Source organism: Chlamydotis macqueenii, chromosome Z (assembly GCF_036417535.1).
Source record: "Chlamydotis macqueenii isolate bChlMac1 chromosome Z, bChlMac1.mat, whole genome shotgun sequence".
In the NCBI taxonomy this organism is placed as follows: Eukaryota; Metazoa; Chordata; class Aves; order Otidiformes; family Otididae; genus Chlamydotis; species Chlamydotis macqueenii.
In genome coordinates, this window is record NC_141593.1 from 79,040,055 (window position 1) to 79,056,304 (window position 16,250).

Below are 16,250 nucleotides of genomic sequence, written 5' to 3' on the forward strand. Positions count from 1 at the left end.
TGCGACCAGCAAATGATAAGGCTTATTTACTGGCCAGCTCGCTGAAGGTCACTCTCATCTTGTCCCATTTGAGCTTGACTGACTTACCAGTCTTTTTCAACTGAAAAGAGAAAAGTTCTGGCTGTATTCTGAAAAGAAGAGAAATCCAAGAAGTCAGCAAATTACTTCTTCTGGAAACAGAATGTCTGACTGGAAGAAGACAGTCTGACTGGAGTGAGTGAAGGCTAAGGCAAAGCCACAGCATCTTTCTGTTGTGGTGGGAAATGCAGGAGCACACGAGCAGAACCAGTCACGCCGAGAAGCTGGCAGCTCAGGAGTGGCAGCGTGCCTCTGTTCTATGGCCACAAAGAAGTTATCATCCATCAGCTAACATCACAGCCTAAACATCTCTAAACCAGCCCAGAACTCTGGCTTCAGGCAGGCGCTTTTGAGACTGGTTGGGTCTCAGACCCAGAGGTTGGACAGAGTGGTGAAATATCAACGGCATTTCAACGATCAATTGCAATTCTTCAGAGAGTCTTAAACTGCCGATTTCTTATTTGGAAGTGATGATGAGTAGCGGAAGCCTTAGATTTTCTCTAAGCAAAAGGCTGAAACATGCGGTGTTTTGGATCCACCTAATCACTTCCAGAGCTCCTTTCTCTTTAGCTTAAATAATCTGTGTTATTGTTTAGGCCAAGATCACCAAATTCAAACTGCTCAAGATTCTTTTTTGTACTTGCTTGCTGTTATTAGCAAAATGGAAGAATACCTCATTGATAGAAACAATGAATCAAATTTGGAGAGGACAGCTGATTAAATAGTTCACATTTCAAAATTATTTTCAGTCTTGATTTTGCAGCATCTGTGGCAATCATCTGATTTCATTTTAGCAAGACATGGTTGTGAACGTTCCTTGCTGTTCATGAGATTCAGAGCAGCCTTGGGGCCAATGCTACTCTAGTCTTTTCTAACCGTATTCCGTAAAATACTAACGAGCTGAGGTTGTCTGTCGTGCTGATGAGATAAAGCAGGCACACAGAAGTAAGTGCAAAGGAGAAAAGATGACTGGGAATTGAAGTAGCTCATTTTACATGAATAATGAAAGATGTGTTTAACATTTTTCATTTTGGATGAGGATACTGATCCTCCCAAAATGCTGATGTCAAATGAAAAGGTAGGAACCATTCCCTACTCGATTTTGTTGACTGGAACAAGAAATTTCATACTCTGCTATGAGACAAAGGTTTTTCAAAACAGAAAGTACAGAATTTGCCTTAAAAGCCAGGCTATGAATCAGTCATGTCCTATCTCTGGCAATGGGTGAAGGAAAGAAAAGCCTTCCACAACCCACCAACTTAATGACGTGCAGTTGAGAGGCGGCCAGGAGTGAAAACTTTGCTGCTCTTATTTAGCTATTGTCTTACATCTTGAAGAAAGATTTTTCTTATATGTAATCTGGAGAGGTATTGATCACAATTACCCAAAATTGTTTTCACTGTTGTTTTTAGTGCAACACTTTTGTGGCGATAGTGAATTTTACAGGCTGAAGAAATGCATGTACAATGAAACACTGAATATACAATTGTTGTGAAGCCAACCACCATCTTAGCTTCATGGAGCACTTCTATAATGCCAGGAGAAGTTGAAGCCCTGTCTTTGTTGCTGAGAAGTAAAACCTTGATAAAAGCAGAGGAATCCATATTTTTCACACAGGTAGCTTGCTATTATCTAAATTACAATCCTAATCTGACAAAAAGGACGGATGAGCAAAATCAAGATAGTGGTGTTAATTGGTGCCAGACTGGATCTATACGGGTTTTAACTGAGGTGAGTAAGTTGAAGAGGAAAATGCCCGTTTTGTCAGGGCTGGTGAAGCGAGCTCAAGCAACACCTGTGCCGAGGCGCTTCCTTTCTGCCCGAAGACAGTTTACTTGCATTGGAAAATAACAAACCTTCTGCAGCATTTTCACAGATGATTAATCACTTGTGTGAACAGGGGCCCTTCCAGCTGTATTTCCTATTGTTTTCCTTTCTTTAATTGTTTGTCAGAAGCAGAAACCTCCGATATCAACGTGAACTTAAAAAGTTTGGACTTTCACAGATTCGTGGTACCAACTGTCTGCTTGGTATTAAATGAAAAGTATATTTTAAAAGCAGATAGAAACAAGGGCTGTGCTAACACCATCTTGGTTCTGTACGCTTCCTATTCATGTAGAGACAAAAGAGAATGGTTGCTTTAGTAAGTCTTTTTCCGTTTTTGCACAATGTTCATTCATTCTATGCTCCACCAGATGTGCTGTGTTTCATTTCCAACCAGGTTCCCATCTGTCCAGAAGGCTGGAGTTTGAAGGATCTCATTACTGTGAGGATGGACTACTTCTTATTCTGGCCATTTTGAGTAAAAGGTAGGAAAGGGTGAAAGTGGGAAATGGAGTGGAAATAGAAAAAAAAAAAAAAAAGCAACCAAACCTCAACCTCTTTTATACATTTAAAAAGTGAATGTAGAGGATTGTGAGCAATATTATAGGGAGACCTCAAACAATATATGAAATTAGGTGTTTGGTCTGAATTCAATGAAAGATAATGAAGGGTTTTGATATGATAATCCCACTTAAATGATTATAGAGTGGGGGGTGTATGTGTGTGAGAGCTGTGAGGGGAGGAGGGGTGTTACAATAAGCTAGCCAGCCAGTTCTGCTCTCAGCAAAGTGTCAGATCGGCTGTTTTGCTAAAGATAAATTTTTCATGTTCCAAATATTCTGAGAGAAAATAAACTATACTAATAGCAAGATGCGTAGTGATTTGCACATTATCCAAGCCATTGAGTTATTCCTGACTGTCCCTATTCTAGTTCTTGATTTGCAGGCCAGCTACGCTCTGCAGCTGGAGCAAATTATATCAACAGAAGTGCTGATGTGACCACAAGTTGACAAAAGGACATGATTTCTAGTAGCAGAAAAGCAACTAGATTTTATGAAATTGTATCTAATAATGTTGTTTAACTCATGGATCTTGCATCTGACGTCTACTTTTTATCCAGTCCTTTCAGCAGCCCTTTGTTAGCAGTCACTCAGAAGAGGAAATAAAATGTAGCCATTGAAATAAAAATTGCTCTACGCTTTTTAATAGCTCAGCTGCAAGCTCTATTGTTTTATTTAATGGATTGTATAACTGAAGTCTTTCCTCATGACTATACTCATTTGGCTTCCTAGTTTCCAAACTAAACTACAGTATTGCGGGGTTCCAAAGCAAAGGATTGAGAGGGAGAGAGATGAAAGGATAAAAGGGTCTTTATGTGTGCAGCATGCAAACTGCTGGAAGTGATGTGGATCAGGAGTCAGAACAGTCACTGAGAGTCAAGAATTTCTGCACCGCGTTTCCGTTTCTGACATTGACGTGCTCCGTGCCCTTGGTTTTTGAACGCAGCCCCTCCAGCTCTCAATTTGGTGATATCTACCCCATCCAAAGACATGTAGTGAGTGTGAGTATTTGCACCTCGAAAGCCTTGTGTAAGGTAGAGTCACAGACAAGTGAAGTATTGTTCCATTAAATTTCTAAATCACACAGAAAAAGCTCTCTCACCCCCGCCGTGTATGTCCATCTAAGCCAACAGTATCACACAGCTAAAGAAACAGGATGCAAAAGCAAAATAACGGGTAAAGAAAGCATCAGATTACTGCTCTCCAGCCAGTTAATTGTAGGTACGGGAGACCTAAATTGCTCTGACAGGTCTCTCACTGCCCCATTGTGTAACTTTTCCCACACCTGCTTTTTCCAACGACGATTTCCGAGGGGACTATCATTCACCATTTGTACAGAGTCTGGCACCGTGTGTCTCAGCACCAGATGAGGCAGCAATCTGACAGCAGTATCAAGAATAATGTCGTGCTAGGGGTAAGGTGTGATGGAAAAACTTATTTTCTCTGACTCTATTAGTAGTAATCTCAGTGTAAAGATTTGGGGAGCTCTTGTAAGCCAAAAAGATTCTGCAACATGGCCGAGAAGAGTGAAATTGCTGTGTCACTGTTAAAATATATAATCTATTTTGACAGAGAACTGAGAATGGCAAACATTCATCCGAGATCTGTAAAGTCATTTTCAGCCTAGTAACCCAAAGCAGCTTAAAAGTTAATTGACAGGTAATATGAACTTTGGGTGGTGATGAAGTAATAAAAGCAGAGAGAATCAATCATCACTTCCAATATCTTCCGAAACATCTTCAAATATCTTATAACTTGAAAGAATCTCGGGTTATCGCTGTGGCCTTTTGAGACTGTTATTCAGAGTGTGTCTTGCACATGCTCTTCAAAGAATTTGGGGAAAGCTTTCTTTTAGCCGTTGTCCCAGATGTACTTGTGCCTTGTAGGCATGTTCAGTGAAATGGAAAAAAAAAAAAAAAAAGGCCTTATTAAATCATCAAGTGCTAAGAAGGCTTTCAGCTGTGGAAGATACGCAATGTACATTGCAGTTGAAACAAATCATACAGTATAACCTGTTAAGGATGTAATTGAGATACATGTAATCATTAACCTTGGAACAGACTGGGAATCAGTTAATGAATCAAATCAATACCCTCTCCACTGATCCATAATAATTTGAAAGAAATGAAAAATTTAACAGTTGCTGTATGTGAGGTTATCATAGGCTGCAATTAGCTAGCCTCCGGGAGATTATGTTACCTAGTTACCAGAGGGTAAGTGTAATTTCCGCAGATCTTTTGGAAAGATTGTTATAATGACAGGTGCCAGACAATGAAATGGGTCAGAAAGAGACTTTAGGCGCTGGCTGTAGCTAGGTCAGCTTCCTGTCCCTCCCAGCAGCGCATCCTTCTCCTGACATTTTGCGCTCTCCGTTAGCGCTGCCGCCTTGATGAAGATGTTTCGATGGACTCTCAGCTGAGTCTAGCCGTTACAAAAAGTAATGAAATGTTATCTTTGTTTTACGGGCTGCTACCTGTCTGGAGCTCGCTGTCTTGTGCTTCCTCCAAGGGGTAAATGAAGGCTATGCTGCACGCCTAAAGCTGTATGGTTTTGACAAAGAGCAAAGATTTTAAGTTTCATGGTATGTGGAAAGACATGCTGGCCAAAGGAATAAATAAAAACGAGAAGCAAGTTTCAAAAATACATGTGGAATATACGTGCCTAGATGGCAAATGTTAACGAGCCTATTTTATAACACTAAATAGGGTAGAGGAAGGGGGAAAGAAACTGTTGTTTGCCTCCACAGCATGTACTCAGTGATACCCGTGCACAGTAGGATAGTTAGTTAGCTACCACATGCGAAGCAGAAAGCAGATGGTATGGTTGATACAGATCACAGGAACGTGAGTATCTGTGAGTGTGCATGTCTTTGTATGTTCGTGTGTAAATCAGCAAGGAGTTTGACATTGACATACTCCATCAAGTCTAGTTTATAAGGAACAAGTAGTGCAACATTCTGTGCATCTGGCAACATAACTAGCTCTGTCAATCTGTGGATACTGCTGACATTGTACTATTAGCGTCACTTCCATCTGTTTTGTTTGTATAGGGCTTGATTTACTTTCACCATGTGAATTGGTAGTTGGTAGAAATGTCCAGAAGTCTCTGGTTCCAATTAAACCTGCAGTGCATCGTGTTGCACGATATTATCAGAAAGGGGAGCATTATTGCAAAGATTGTCACCTATTTCTTCAGCAGGAAATACGTACCTTATGGCACACAGAGGCATGCAAGTAGATTATAAAAGTAGATCCTATTTCATCAAGGAAATTCAATTCTTGTTCATTTTCCTATCTTCAGGAACAAGGAAACATGCCTGTTGTGGCAGGACAAGGGGTAATGGTTTCAAAATAGAGACGTAGATTCAGATTAAATATTAGGAAAAAATTTTTGACAATGAGAGTGGTGGAACAACTGAACAGGTTGCCCAGAGAGGTGGTGGATGCCCCATCCCTGGAAACGTTCGAGGCCAGGTTGACAGCACTCTGAGCAACCTGATCTGGTTGGAGATGTCCCTGTTTCTTGCAGGGGGGTTGGACTGGATGGGCTTTAAAGATCCCTTCCAACCCAAACCATTCTGTGACTCTATGATTCTGTGAAATAAAGTTTGAGACAGGAGGTTTTTCTGTTAACTCATAGGCAGGTTAGTCCACCCTGTGTCAAATGCTTTTTCCTCTTTTCACATCCTTGGTGCCACTCATTGCTTTAAATTAAACCACAGTGACATCCTCTCTGGCAGATACGGCTGCCCAGGAGCTTAGGTGGAAAATCTGGATCTCCATTTCCTTGTCTCCTCTGTTACTCTCAGTGCAAACAGATAAGAGTGTTCCAGTTTAAGCACAACTCCTAATCTACCCTAGGAGTTCACTGTGCCTGCCACTGACTTTAGTTGTCTCCAAGGAAAATCAAATGTACTGTTTAACAGTATAAATGGGGACAGAAAATGAAAATATGTTATACAACTGAAATCATAAGGTGGATTAGACGTGCATATTACAATATTAATCAACCTGGGATTTGAGCAGGTTAGATAGCTTTCATTATGTTTCATGAGATATTTTTCTATCCAGGCACAGTCAGGTCTACACTTTCAGATTTCATATTAAGACACCACTGCAATCCTACTTAGGAGAAATAATTAATTACTTACTTGGAGGGCAGGCTGACATCTGTTGGACAAAAACTCATTTTCTGTGGTACCTGGTCCTTGCTTAAACGGCATCCTGTTCAATCCTATCTTCAGAATTATACAATGTACCTTATTAGAAATTTAGTCATTTTAACAAGGTGTTTATTGGAAGCCCTGTGATACAAGGCTCTTGATGTTTGAAAAGATGGATTCAAAAGTAGTTGTTATGAAACCACAACGTTCCCTGTGGTATTTGGTAACAAGTCCCAATATTCAGATCTGATTTTCTGCACCTCCTAGGTTTTGTGAATACCAGTTATCTGCCCAGCCATATTCCTCAATACAGAACAAGAAATTTAGGGATAATTTTTAAAAGCCAGGATACTATCTATTACGACAAAATAAAAATGACTGACTTGAGTCCTAAGTGTTTGCCTGATCCCCCAAGTTACCCAGAGGAAATCAAAGGTTTTCAAACTATGGTGACAAACCCCTATTGTTTACTGATTTGGTGCACTTCGCTTAATAGAATAACCTTCTATCAGAACAACCTGATGTCTTTTCTCCCACAGGCAAACCATGATGTCATCCAGACCAGCTAGTTCAGTCAAGTGCACCCAGGACATACCTTTAGCCTGACAGTCGATACTAAAGACGTTGTGGATGCTCTGCTGTCATAGTTCAACCAAACAACCTGCAGGCAAAGATCATGGCCCTCCCTCTTTGTCCTTAGAGGAAGGAAATAACAAGACTTTTTTTTTTTTTTATGTAGCAAGAAGTTTTTAAATCTTCAAGGTTCAGACACAGCCCTCCCAGAAGAATAGCATTGTATTTGTTGCTAATAATTCAGAGAGAGTTATGACTCTCAGTCCGGTGGCTAAAAATGTCACTGTACAAATTATCACAGTGGAAAAAAAAGAAGAAGAAAACTCACCCTAGACCAAAGGTATCCAAAAGCTTTCCTGAATTCCTATTTCAAATACCAGGAGGTGTTCAGGCTGAGGTCTTTCGTGGCTATGGCAAATTTGGGATCTGGTACTCATGTGCAACACACTGACCCAAACTGGAAACAACAGGTTGAACAACAAGCTTGAATTGCCTGTGCTTAGATAGCTAAACAAGGTTTAAATTATACAATGCATTTAATTTTCTTATTCCTGTGTCTGAAGGCACCCAGCGCTCCCACCATCTCAACTTCAGGCAGTGCAATGGGGTGTGACACAGCTGCGACGTTTCCTTCTGGCTGTCTGGTATGACACCAGGCAGGATCATGATTTCCTCAGGTTTCTTCACTTCGTCATTATTTCACTTCAGCTACTTACAGAAACTGTTCCGCGGGAAAGACAGCCACTGCACTGACTGTCAAGGCATAGCACAGTCTATGCTCTCGCTATCACTTCTCCATCAGCTGTAATGGGGTGGATAGAGAAAGCAGATACTTGGTAATCTTTACTTCATGGGCTTACTCTTGATATCTGATGTACTGGAGGTAAAACTCTCCGTATCTCAACAGCCATCAAGGGCATAGCGCGCACAGAAGGAAAGAACATGTAGCAAATACAACTTACAGGGGTCTCGCTGCATGGCATCAATTATTTCTCCTTCCACAGGTAAAACATATAAAAACATATAATCGCACAAACAAAAGCAACATTCAGGAACCGCATTTCCACATGTACATGTGCAAGATGTGCAAGGTAGGATTTTGTAAGTATGTTTTTCTCTCTATTTTTTAAACACAGAACACATAGTGCATAAACTTTTGAGAAGACGGATAGTTGGTTGTATTTGTTTCTCTCATCTCCAACATGATACCTGAACAGAAAATGTCAAACACAGTTTTAAAAAGGAAGCTCAAACACCTATAGAATCCTTAGGTATTGCATATATGTAACTCCAAGGCACTTTAAAAAGGTGGCCAGTAATGACTTGCTGAGACAAGTGGTACTCCCACATTGCCGTCAGGGAATGGAGGATTATGACATCATTAAACTGTGTCTGAAGCTATGAGATTCTGCGCAGGTGTATAATGCCTGATGATCTCCTTACATCAAGAGTTCTAACTGCCAGGCTTTGAGTAAGACACACACACCATCCGTATCCTGTTTCCCAGCTGTATACTGAGCAAGGCATGTCTGAGCAGGACTTTCTTCAACCACACTAAGTAGTGGTCAAGACAGGTTGGGGATATAGCTGTTGTGTGAAACCAGGTCCTAGACGTCTTTGAGTAGAAGCTGCAGGTACTGGTGGAAGAGTCAAATGGTGTTAGCACTCATGGGGCTTTATTTATGTTCACTTTTTGAATAACTAACAACTTAGATGGCATGTGGAAATGGCGTACATCTTCTGTTATTTTGCTCTGTTTCTTTTGCATGGTGTTTCTTTCAGTTGCAATACAGGACTCCAGCCTATCTCAGCCAAACCAGCTCCTCAACCAGAATCTTCATATGTGGCATCTGATGTGACTCCTTTATTTTCTGGATGCAGTACCATCACTACTTCACAACTAGTTTTCTCCAGAGAGTGCAGACAGCAGATAATCCAGTAAAACTCAACTGAAATATAAATTTCATTAAGCGTATTAAGAAATATAGAGGGTTATAACTCCGTGATAGTACATAGCAGCTTAGTTGGGGCACATAGAACTGCAGGTGCCTAGTGTTTATGGAGACATCAATAAAATTTACCTTTGCGATTCCATGCATTTCGTATTTAAAAAGGAAAAATTAATACTCATCCTACCTCTCTGAGTAGTAAACTATCAGTAAAATTGTTTGAGGCCAATAAATTAAAGACAACATAGGAACCCAATAAAATATTTTTATTGTATCGTTATTGTTTTACTTTGTATTTTAGCCAAAATAAGCACTTATAATCTGAACTTAGAACAGAGTTATTCTTTTTCATAATTTAATAATGATAATGTAGAGCATATGGCCAAAAAAGGAAAGAAAAACAGTTTTTGTAAAAACAGAGCTCTTTAGATGCACAATATTGAGGGTGCTGTAAAAAGAGATGTGCGTCTTTGTGGTTTCTAAAGCATGAACTCCAGGATTGTATTTTTTAATCTGTTGTTTACTCCTACGACAAGCCACAGCATACCATTAACCTGCCTCCACTCCTGCGCAAGGATATGGCATTGCTGTGGTCTCTCCTCACAGACGGTGAGTGAAGAGATGAGACATTCGGCTAATGCTTCTGCTTTCCTCTGGAAATGAGGCAAAAAGAAGCCTGATACCTCCTGGAATAAACAGCTATGGAAGAAAAGTGTGCAACTCAGGACTGACACCTTCAACATGAGCACCCTAATTAGTAAAGTCAAACTACAGCAGGCCGCTGTGGCTCAGTGGCACACCATCATGACAACAAGTGCAATGTGCCTTTCTGAAAAGTGCAAAACTCCCCAGGAACAGTGTGAGGAGACAGCTGAGGAGACAGCTTGAGTTCCTTCACGAACTGACTCTGGTTCTCCCAGGTCATGGGATTCGTCCCACTGAACTTTCCCCTCTGGCCACATTTTTAAAAAAAGTGGCAGCAGCCCTACCTTTTCTATGGTTTCTTGCTGTGTTTACAAAGTCCTTGTATGTTTTACCCTTAGAAGGAGACATTTTGCGTGTAGTACAGGCTTGATGTGGGCAGCCAGTTACTTACACCTGAAAGCTTGCGCCTACTCAGAAGGACTTAATTATGTGGACGGAGACAGAAAAGGTAGCTCCATGGACTTTACAGTTTGGCATTTGCAGAGGTGACAGTGGCAGCTCCACGTGGGCTTTTATTAGGTACGATGTTCTTACTGAAGTGTCCAGAAGACACTCTGTCATCAGGAGAGTTACAGACCAAAATTTTCTTATGTATAACAGCACGTTTGAAATTGGCCCATGTTTGCATATTCAAAGGAGGAAGACGGGTTAGTTACCTGTCACTGAAGCTGACTCCAGCAAAGCTTTCAAAGATCCTGAAAGACAAATTACAAATAAATGGAAGTGATAAAATATGTACCAGTTCTAGAAATAATCACTTTCAAAACATGAACAGTTTGCAGAACTCCAGTTGATGGAGAAAACAGTCACAGCTGACATGCCAACCTCTGAACCTGGTGTTGGTCAGTGAGCAGGATGAGCCTCAGGATGTACGGGACCTGGTGGCATTTGGCCTTTCCAGCGAGATCCTGAGTCCCGCAGGCAAGTAGGATGGAAGCTCATTCATCTGTCAATAAATGTTTAAGCTGTTTAAATTGTTCGTGTTTAAGCAAACATGAGTGAGTTTGAAAATCTTTAAAGTGAAAAAGAATTAGTGCTTGAAAGGCTGACCCAAGCTGTATCAGGAAACTCCTGATGTTATCCTGGTGGATAACAAAAGTGCCTGCTGGCACTATGGTGCCAGTTGCCTATGGTCTAAAAAGAAAAAAAAAATCCACCCTTCACATTATCACTACCAGGTGGCTAATGAGAGGGGGAAAAAAGGAGCAGGAGGAGACGGAAGACGAGGAGGAAGATTAAGCTCCCCTCTTTTTACCCTTTTTTTTTTTTTTTTTCTTTAAATCTAGATTAACTTAAATGTAAGGAAAGACTACCTTTCCCTGTAGGTATCGTTCATTAGTTCACTAAATGTATGTTTTTGCAACAGCAGTCAACGTCTCTCCCATTTGTTTAAAAGCATCTCTGTGAGCAATAATGGACAGACTTCGAGCATTTTCTAGTTTAAAAAGTCTAACTTGTACTATCTTTGAAACTTTAAATGCATAATTTTCAATTCTGGTAAAATTACTTCTCTGCGAAAAGGAAGAAATATTTCTGAATTTCTTTCCCTTTTAAAAAAAACCCACCCTATTTTATCAAATATTTATAAAAGTTTTAAACTTAGCAATGCACTTGCAATCTTAGGACTGGCTTGTTCCTGAGTGTCTACAGTATTTGATTCCAGGGACTCTCAACTTCAAAATCCCTCTGAAAGAAAATGTGTGGGTATGTGTAAGGTAAAGAAGAGAGTAGTTCTTTTTAATTGCGTAAATGTACTGGTTGATTAAAACCAGGAGAGTGCCTTAGGAATTTCAGAGCGTATTTTTCATTAGAAAACAAAGGAAAATGTTTAATAACTCAACATTTTAACTATTGACTGGAACATAATCAATCTACTTTGTCTAAAACTGACTTTCTTAGGCTTCAGATTGCCCCCAGTCTAAGCAAAAATATGATAATCCAGCCTTATTCAAGTAAAGCAATGACCATTGTGGCTATTTCAAATGCAACTAATTCAGTGAGTTCACTAGTTACTTCTTATTGTCTTGATTCATTTATTTAAAGTACATCTTAATTTGGAGCTGATTCTTATTTTTCTGTTCATTAGTTAAATTGTGTGAATTGCCACATCCATAGGTCTTATTCACTGACATAGCAACCAAAATAGTATTTTCTTTTCACCAACTAAACTTTAAAACATTATTTCTCCTTTTGATCATGACTCTGGATTCTTACTGAGGTTTCCATTTTGAAAAGACCCTCTAGAGATTGCCCTACAAATATACTAAGATACCATAAAATTCTCATTTTGATTTAAAATGTCTTGACTTTGAAGTTTGGTTAAAAGATGAACATGAAATGTCTACAGTATGAAGCTGAAATTCCATCTGATTTCCTGATGAGCTCTTCAGTTTCTTGACAGTTTCTTGATCTACCGTTAGGGATCTAAGGTATGATCGACAACGAGAGCTGGCTGGATTATCCTGACAGCCTCTTCAGTGAAAAGCTCCCATGTCTGAAAGCATCTCTGATGTTCTTAATTTTCTTTCTAATAAAACTAACAAAAATTCAAGGAGAAGCACATGGCTCATGAGAAGAGTGATGACTCTCAAATGGACTACCGATCGTTTAACAAAGACTATGGTTTCTCTGGTGGGATCATGCTCTGTTAGCCCAGCTGGCAAATGCCTGAAACTTTTAACTACAAGCAAGACAAACAGCTCCCTCTGTTCTGCATCACTAAACTGACAGTCCCACCCTTTGTTTTAGAGCAAGACTTCAACATACTTGCAACGTGTGTGTCATATGAGTGTGAGTTACTTCTCTTCTACGCCCACTCATACTTCCTTCCTAATAGCAAGTTGTTCCAAAATATCTTGTCAGCAGCCCTTTTCCTGCTGCTTAGAAAAAAAAAGGGGAAAAAAAAAGGTTAAATCTGTGGTCCGTTGGTTCATTTTACCCAGTGAACTAAACTTGTTTGTTTTGCCCTTACAAGGCTAGATCTCCTTCCTGTTTGTGAATGAAATGCTCATCAGCACAATGTAACGTGACTTCATTCAGTAGCAGCAGCTGCAGAAGTAGCCAAGAAAGGAGTTTTGGACACTCAGAGGAGGACTGTGCAAATGTTTGGCTTTTGAGGTTTAGGAAGAGGAAAAGAATATTTTTTTTTTTCTGGGAATGTTTTCATTTTGGCATGATTTTTTTTAGTTCCATTTTTTTCTGCATCAAATTAAGAAAAAAAGAAGAAAATATTTCGTTTGAGTTGAACACAACACATCATTTCACCCAAAGGAGATATAATTTTTTTTTTTTAAATTTAAACTCACTTAAAATGTAGTTTAGCTACTTTTAAAGTAAGTTCAAAGAAAAAAACCTGAAGTCCTTGATTTTGAAAATATACAGGTGTTTCCAAATTCTGTTATTTCTCTTTTTTATTCTTCAAATTAAACAAAAAAATTACATCTCCTGCAATAGCACCCCAGTACTTCCTGATACCACTGCATGGTACTATATAATACCACATAAAGTCAACTTTGAAGCATCGTTTCACTCTTTTTTAGTTTTCATAATTACCTTATTCGAATAATGCACTGGAAAATGCTTTTTATCACTCCAGGATTTTCACCCTAAAGTTTCGCCATTTCAAACTCACCCTATAACTGCCTTTCTATTCCCCACCCTTTCTTATTTGTCCTTTTAATATTTTAACTCCAAGAATTTTTCTTTCCAATTATGACCCCCTTTTCTAACTTTAATAATTCTATAATTTCTGCATCAATGGATTAAATAACATATTCTGCCTCAGCATATTTCATATGGGTTGCACCATGTCACTATGCCTTGTCTGCCTAGACTACACAGTTCCACTTATTAAATGCACATAGGTGTCTAATCCTATGGTTAATCCTCCAACTTCAGTGTGACTCAAATGCCTAAATTAATGAGGTTTCATGTCTCAGGTCTTTGGATAGGGGCAATTTGAACGGCTTTGTTTCTACAGTGGTCTCAGCTGGTTCATGAATGTGAGCATAGAAGCCATGATCATAATCACTGTTGTGTCATTGTTGTTAAAACAATCACTTAGTGCAAGACTAAAGTTAAGACAACACTGTCCACTAATTCTGTTTTCCAAACAAAAGAGAGCTATCTAAGTTCAGTGGTGAGAGCTGGGATCACCATTTTAGTTTGTGATTTGTTGTTCTGCTTATTTAAAAGTTTGTGTAAGCGAATTGACTTCACTGCGTAAATGTAGAAAATGTATTCTGAAATCTCATATTGGGGAAAAGTCAGCTAATTTAGCCTTTCTTATAACCACACCGGTCACATTGCAGACCTGGGGCCTATTCCTGTCATCCTTGTCAGACAACCTTGCCTTCATATTGATTTCACCTGTATAAAATAGGCTTTAATTGTGCCCGAATAATGTGAAGAAACTAATGTGGCAGGGGAGAATTAATTGTCCTATTTATTAATTTTCATACTTTTACAGATCTTACATATTTTGTCTTTTCTGTATTTTTATCAAGGTTCCCATTAATGCTTTTGAAATTCCTGTATTTATGGGACAAGCAATAGCTCAATAAAGCACTTAAATAAAAAAAAAAAACCCTAAATATTTGACTTTAAAAATTAAAATATAATGCAATCAAGTTTCTATATTCCGAATGTTTATTCAGGTCGTGTTATAACCAGCACTGTGAAGAAGCATATGAAAAATATTCAAGACCATTTTCTCCAAATTATGTCTACAGTAATGTAAAAAATATCTGCAAATCCACCTCGAACACAAGACCTTAGCACACATTCAGATGCTCGGAGCTCTCACGAGCAGAGCAGCACAGCATCAGCAGCAGAGCTTCTGAGACGCCGGCTCTCAGTTTCAGTCACACGACAGTTTCTCTCCTGGTGAAACCGCGGCTTTTCAGCGGGCTGAGGAGCATCTTCTGCTCTGATTGACTTTGTCCTCAGATGTATTCATCACATAATTGTAATCAGCAGAAGCCATTGTGTGTTGTTCCTACTGAAGTGGAGCATTTATAGCATTGCAATTAGGAAGGGTTCATTGCTAATACACTGGGCATTTACCTTTTCTGCAGATTTAATGGCACTTTGCTGTGTGATCGAGTACGAGAAGGATGTGGCAACACCTCTCCAAAAAAACTTAACGCTTTTTCTTCAAACGCTTCGAATACCTGCCAGCTTTAAGGCAAGGGGGTGTGGTGAAATTTCAAGTCAGCTTTCTAATACACCCGTTCACTTAGGCTGTGCTGTGTATCACTAGCTTTTTTTCAGTCACCCTGGCAAAAGCAGGTTATCTCGTTTTCCCATGTCACCTACTTTGAAAGCACAAACCTAGTGGCTTTCTCAGCTGAATGTAAAAGATTTCCAGTTTTACAGGAATCACTAACATTTGGAAAACTCTTTGCATCTCAAATCATATTAAATGGCAGAAAACACTGGTAAATAGAGAAAAAAAATGAAATTAAAGGAAAAATGGATTGTGCGTAATGAAGTAGCTCATATTGAGCTTATTTTGTACATTTTCATTCTAGACTTTCATTTCTAAAAAAGTTGCTCTCATCTCTAAAAAAGTAACCCCTGTTTAAAAAAATATTTTAAAATTAATCTCTGAATGATTTCTTATAAATATGTTTCCCCGTAGCATTTTAAGCAGGAAACATGTTACTTGTCTGAAAGCAGATTTATTTCAACAAATTGCTGTTTTCCTTCCTCCCTAAAATGTTTAATCGAATGATGCCCCAAATGCTTCTAGTTGTGCAGCGCCATTACAGAGCCAGGGAGCCACTTTGGGTTTCCTTAGACTGGACGTAGCCAGATGCCCAGCTCTTTGTTGCATTGAACAACACTGTCTGTGGATTCAGCTCCTTGCAGGATGATGTACCAAAGACCCAAAGCGTGACAAAAGCAGCCGTCGGATATGTCAGCCCCCATTTAGCCTGTGCAATCGCTGCCCAAACCTCCTTGTGTTAGCTTTTCTTCAACGCAAGAGTGCCTCCAGAGAGGAAGACCCATCTGAGCCCAGGCTATTCAGGCATATTGACTGCTTGATATTTGTCACTCCTACATAGCTGCATCATTTCTTGGTGCTAAACTCATTTGTGAAGATAGAGGTGTGGTGGGAAATGACACCCACTGGTAGCAGCAAGTGGTAAAATTCAAAAGAGCTTTCATTTACTCATGCTATAGTGTGATGCGTTGGGGTTATGTTAAGTTATTGATATATTTTATTTGTCTCTTCTATTTTTAAAGGTTGGTTTTTTTTTTTTTTTTCCCTCTGCTGCTATGTAACTCCTTAACCTCCTTCCAGATGATCTTTGTTCCTGTGACAAGTAAGTCATGGTAAAAAAAAAGGCAGCTGGCATGAGTGCTGGTTTCCTCCCACCTCCCTCAGCCTGAAGC